The sequence below is a fragment of the Mesoplodon bidens genome (assembly GCF_964165515.1).
Source record: "Mesoplodon bidens genome assembly, chromosome: X".
Classification (NCBI taxonomy): Eukaryota; Metazoa; Chordata; class Mammalia; order Artiodactyla; family Ziphiidae; genus Mesoplodon; species Mesoplodon bidens.
The window spans coordinates 140,147,801-140,154,417 of NC_138163.1; the positions used below are offsets into that span (position 1 = coordinate 140,147,801).

The 6,617-nt window shown below is 37.7% G+C and overlaps 1 pseudogene across 1 annotated transcript; it reads right to left on the minus strand.

The window, feature by feature from the left end:
- Positions 1–5,395: 5,395 nt before the first annotated feature.
- Positions 5,396–5,903, minus strand: LOC308608626 (ras-related protein R-Ras2-like; annotated as a pseudogene). Its single transcript has one exon. The product of its transcript is annotated as a ras-related protein R-Ras2-like (transcript).
- Between the last annotated feature and the right edge of the window lie 714 nt (positions 5,904–6,617).

The window sequence follows — 6,617 nt, forward strand, 5'->3', positions numbered from 1 at the left end:
TTTTCTGGTACATAGATATATCCACATATATAAGTAATGCCTCTCAGAAATCGTTAGGGCATAGATTCCAGAAATGTTGACCATTCGAAGCCTATGAAGGATATGCCCTTTCCCAAAAGATACATATTTCCTTCTTGCCATAGTCCAAAGGGAGTTAGTAAAACCTTCCCTACATCCTAAGATTAGTCTTGGGGATTCATGTAGTAAAGGGATTTCTCAAGTTACCATTAACATGTAGTATCAGGGAATATGTCAACTATCAAGGATAGACACCACTGAGCATCACTGAGTTGAAGAAAACAATGAACTTGGGAGAATATATGTATATTATATTCTTGGAGATATATATATATATATATATATATATATATGGCATATAGAGTAGTTGATGGTCCTTGAGGAATCCAATTAGAAATCCATTTTCTGAGCTCACCAGAAAATGTGTATTTATTTACAGTATAACTGGAGTTTGACAAAAATTGTTACAAGAAATCAAATAAAAATAAAGTGAAACTAGAAGTGGACCAGTTGGGATCTGTTCTAGGTTATTTTGTCAGTATAATTTACCATCCACTTTGGATTTGTCTAATGGTTTATCTCTCATTTTTCTTAGTGTAATTGTCTAGAGCCTTATAAGTTCAGATGAAACACATTTCAGTGCTGTTTTACATGTAGTCCTAATGATAGCTAGAAAATAATTAATATTCATGATATTTCACACTCTCTTTTATTGAATTGAGTAAATGGAAATCAAATACACCTTTAAATGAATGATATGTATAAAACACTTTAGATGACCTGAGTTTTTCCCATAGTTATTTATTATGGTGATATTTCTCACCTTCTTATATCTTGGATCCAAAATGTTGGAAACAGTATATTCTCTAATTTCACATGTAAGAGTATTATTACAGTGCATGGATGTAATATGTATTGAACAATTTTAAAGTTGAAATATAATTCAAATAGGAAAATATGGTATCAATGTTAGAATATATTTAGAATAATAATCATATAATAAAATATCGCCATATCTTCAAAATAATTCCAAGTGTGTTTAAACCAATGAAATTTTAGTGGGTACCACTGCCTACTCTTTGATCTCAAAGACCAATATATTTTATAAAAAGGTGATTATAGAATAACCTTCTCTTAGTGATGAACTAAAGAGTTTAATGAAGGGTTTAAAGTGATGAATGACTCTATATTGTTTACCTGTAGTCTTTTAATATATATTCAATAAATAATTCTGCTTAGGCATTTTATTTCACCAGATAGAGCTGCATTTGATTAATTGCTGAGAACTGGACATCCATGGCCCTGGGGTTTACATGTGATCTTTTTTTTTTTTTTTTTTTTTTTTTTAAAAGGCGAAAGATTTATTCGATATGAAGAGAAACCAGAGTATTTACATGTGATCTTAACTGAATTAACCAATTGAATTTCCTTGTCACTGATTTTTGGGGAGAGTCATTTTTGGAATCCTGTTAACTTTATCATTTTATTTCTTTTATCTGGGCCGCTTCTCCATGGGATACCCATTGTATATTGAAACGGCACTTCATACAGGGAAATGAGCAAGGATTTGCAAAACAATATGGTTTAAACTAGTGTTTGTGTAGGAAAATGTGTAAAAATAAAGGATGACTTCAAATAAAGTGAAAGCGGTGTTTTTTCACTTATCGAAATCTATTTTTTTGGAACAGCCAACTTGGGGGCCATGTGTTGGGTGTATAATACTTTTTTTATTAAAAATTGGAAGAAGAATTCAAAAATCTATCTGCAGGACCTCAAAATCCGATTTCAGTTTCTCTATTAATAAGAATTTTTTAGGCAGTGGAAATAGTTATATTATGCATTTATATGGTTAGAGAGAATCTGAACAAACGTGCAGCGTTCTAAAGAGTTTCCAGGGACATGAAAATTGATAATTAAATTCTGTACTATACATTGTCTGTTGTTCGTATGTATTCAGAGCTCTGAAACTCAAGGGATTTAAACATAGACTGTCACAGTGATATATTTGCCTTAAAATCTTATAAAGCACGGATGGCTGTGATAATCTGCTCCTTATTTTATAGCCCTTACTGTTTTCCTACAATGGTTTGTTCAGGGAGATTACATAGTGAAAGGAATACACAAAAATATACATTGAATTTAAAACGCTGAAACGCTGTTATAGACAGGAATAACGCTCTTTTGTATTCATGGGTCCTTAATCCTCAAACACAAGCAGTGACCAATAGATGATGACGATTTACCACCTGAATTCTGTTTCGGGTCCTGATACCACGTTTCCTTTCTGTATGGCTCTCTCTCTGGGAAGGCTATGTGCCTGGCAATAGAATATCCTTAACCAATGAGAGAGCTATCTCATGTGATCCGCTTGTATCCCATAATATATTACATCGTGGCCATAATTATCCGCATCGCAGAAGACTGCTATAGATGTGGCCAGTAGTGTAAATGTTGGATTCTGTAAACAGTGTGTGAGCACCAAAAAAGAGGAAGAAAATAAGAAAATCAGAAAGGAGAGAGAAGGATCTGAACGCTAAAACAAAAGTGTAAAAGCATTTCTTTATTCAAGGCAAAGAGCATTTCTGGAAGGTTGTTGACAGTAAACACATTTATGGCCGATGGCAATATATAACATACATCGTCAAGTTTCCCCCCTGTATTCAGCTGACATACACAGCTGTTGCAAAAACTTCAGAAGCGTTCCAGAAGATTGTGAGTGAAATGGGAAGCTGATGAGGTCTGAATAAAACAATAAGAATACTTAACAAAAACGTGCACGTTCATTGGTAAACATCCGTTGCGTATAGGGCAATTAACAATATTAGTGATTCTGCGTCCACAGTAAAGTGATGATAGCAAACAGACCACCTGAGCCATCTGTAACCTTTTAAGAAAGTTGTGAATCAATTTCCAACCTCCAGAAAATGAAAATTGTGCAAGAGAGCAATCTAAGAGTTTAATCAGTTTTGATGTTTTCCAAGTGAATTCATATTGCACTGGTTACTTTGTTTTGGGTTTTCTCATGCCCAGAAATGAATGAAAACGTATCTTTTCAGATGTTTTACTGACTTCAGTGATTATCGGATTTATTCATTTCAAGCTGTGGTTTAAGCACATATGATGGGCAAATGGGTATGCTAACATCCAGACATGCAAATAGAAACGTAGTATCTGGGGATCGGCAGACGTAACCCTCCCTGCAATATTTCTAAATATGCCACATTTGGCAGTTAGCAGAATAAAGTTCTGGTTACATATCATCATTTTTTAAATTAATTTTTAAAATCGAAGTATAGTTGATTTTCAATGTTGTGTTAGTTCCAGGTGTACAGCAGTGATTCAGTATATTATACTCCAATAAAGATGTTTAAAAAAAAGTATTTAAGAAGCAATTGTTATACTCAAGGTATAACAGTTGTTATTCTCAAGGGGCACTACCTCTGAAAATAAAGGGATGGATACATCATGGGACTCAGAATCTAGGGAGAACTCTCTGTGATTGCACCTTGACCACAGAGCTGCCATTTCTATCCCGGGAATAAGATACTATGGGTGGAACTCAAAGGAAGTGGAAAAGGATTCACTTCATAGTGATGTCTGAGCTGAGAGTTCAGAGTTGGGCAGGGCTTCACCAGTCAGGCGAAACACATCCAGAAGGGGGTCTTCCTGCAGTACAAGAGGGATATTCCAGGCGGGGGTATCAGTGGGAGCAAATGTACGTGGGGAAAGGTGAGCTGCTGGGATCAACCGCAAGGGCGGCCATCATCCTGTACTACATGGATGTGTCCATCCCTAAGGGCATTTAATTCCCTATCAAACTCTGATGACCTGTCAATTTATAGTTTTCTCTTGGTGAATTGTCTTGGGACCATGTTGCCACTGAACACATACAGTCTAGCTGAGCCTTTGAGGATTAGTGCATATGTCTCAAGAATCTTGCAAAAAAAACAAAAAACAAAAACAGTGATTACAGATGTTAAGTAATTGTATCTTGAACGTGTTTCTGCTGTTTGCATTCTTTCTTTTTTGTGTGTGTGTGATAACAGATCAATTTTAATTCTAGCACCTGAAGCTATACAAGGGTATGCTTTATAATCTTCATGGAACTGTTGTACACATTCAATAAAGTGATAACTGTGCAATAACATTTAGTATCTCAAAATCAGGAACATACTTTTGAATTGTTTAAACACAATCCACAGAATTAAAAACAAAATCAGAAGTCACCCACAGTTATACTAATTGTCAATTAAAAGTTTTACCATTTACTACTTGATATAGCAGTCAATATCTAATAGGGGATATCGGAAGTGATTTCAGATTCTCATCCTGTTGTACTCTATTGGGAAGGTTTCTTGAACAGCTATGTGACTGGCCAAAGGTGGGTACAACCAGGGCCAGAACAGCATGTAAGGTTCTACCACAGTTTCTGTAGTTTTCACTTTTTTTCCTTTGTCAGCTAAAAGTGAACAGTGAGAATTAAATACTTATCTTTACATATGCACAAGGTATGCTGTGAAAGTGTATTTGCTTACAAACATATAAAAATACTTGTTAACTAGTTTGATAAGAAAATAATGTATAAAAGTATATAGCAAAACATTAATCATCTCTGACCCTGGAAAGATCAATTCCATATTTTATATTACAAACAAAAACAGTTTTAGTTTTTTTGAATCCCTTATCCAGAAATACTTGAAAAGGAAGACAGACAGAAATTATTTATTTTTACTCTCAACATGGCTGTGAAAGAGTTAAATTAAAAAACCAAGAACACTAAAATGCCTAAGTCCAGAATGAGTCCAAATATTTGGCCACACAGAATATTATCTTTAGGAATAATAGTAAAGGCTTTACACGCAGTTTTTAACCTATAAATACAGTAGGCATTTTGGTATTTTGGCCACTGGAAAACAAAAGGCTATAGCATCAGTAAAGGTCTGAGATGTCTCACTTTTGTGGATTCAATTCAGTGTATTTAAGGTTAACTAAAGTTGACATCAAAATTTTTAGAGATAGGCAAAAATTCACATTTAAAAAAAACTCCCTACGTTTCTATTTAGAGTAACAGTAGGCAATATGATTCCAGAAGTTAAAAGTTATTTCACAACCTATGACTTCAGCTTGGCAAACAGCTTAGGTTCCAAAACGGATCCATCCCTATTAAAAGTAAGCCCTTAAAAAAAGAATGTGGCTGTGTATATAGATATCCATTTTAAAGGAATCAGATAATCTTTGAAGCAGCCTTAGTGTTTCCTTTAAATCTGTCTTGACTGACCATTGGATTAGCTTCATGGAAAGGAATTAGCCAGCTTCTTGGTCTAAGGCTACCACGGTGATCATTTATCTAAGCCTAGAAAGGTACCAACCTGATGTAAACTGTAAGGAGAGAAGGAGAAGATAAGGGCTTTTCCTGGCAGTTGGTAGCTAAAATTCAAGGGATTCTTAGAAAATGACACAGTGGCAGCCTTTCTTGTCTTTTTTTTTCCGTGTTGGTTCTGGTGAAGGAGGACATTCCTGCTCTTGAAATTTCCTTATAACCCGGACAAGTTCATGGAAAGCTTGATCTACATTCATCCTCATCTTTGCCGACGCCTGCATGTATGTTACCTTAAGTTGTCGTGCTAACTGCTGTCTTTCTTCCTGCGTTACCTGTCTCTGATGATCCAGATCTGCTTTATTACCAATTAAAATCATTGGAAACTCATCACGATCCTTTACTCTGAGAATCCGTCTTTGAAACTAATAGATTTCTTCAAAACTGCCTCTATCTGTGACTGAAAAGACCAACAGGAAACCCTCGCCAGTTCTCATATACTGTTCTCTCATAGCTCCAAACTCCTCTTGTCCTGCTGTATCCAGACTATCTAGCCGGGCTGCCCGGTCATCTAATCACGCACTGCTTTGTGTAGGAATCCTCAGTGGTTGGATCATAATCCGTTACAAAACAGGACTGGATGAACTGGATGGTGAGCGCCGACTTGCCCACGCCGCCCCCACCGACCACCACGAGCCGGTACTTCTCTTGGCCGGAGCCGTCCCGCCAGCCGGCCGCGGCCACGGGGACGCCGCCGACCCCAGCCCGGCCACGCCGAGCCGCCGCCCGCCCTAGGCCCGGCTCCGGGGACTTGTGCGGCCGGCGGGCTGCGGGCGAGCGGCCGGGCGGGGGTCCCGGGCGCCAGGAGCTGCTGGAGGGCCGGTCCGGCGGCAGCGCGGCCCCCCGGCTGGCCGGGTCTCAACCGAGGCGCGGAGAAGCGAGGTGACCGCAGCGGCGAGGGGCTGCAGCGTCCGGGGGGCGCACTCCTGCCTGTTTGCATTATTTCTTCACATACGGCGTATGTTTTTGCCCACGTTTAGCCCTGGAAGTCATGTGATACTTGCCATATTTTCTCATCACCCCTTTCCTTGCAAGTTATCACACTCATTTCATCTTTAATGCACAAATGAAAGGGAAAAGCCAAGGATTGCCAGTCGTTTACAAAGAAAGAACAGGACAGAGGGGGCTAAAATGGAAGAAAAAAAGAATAACTGTTTTAAAAGATAACAGACATATTTCCACTAATAAGCAAGAAATTTAACATTTATTTTATGTTAAGAGA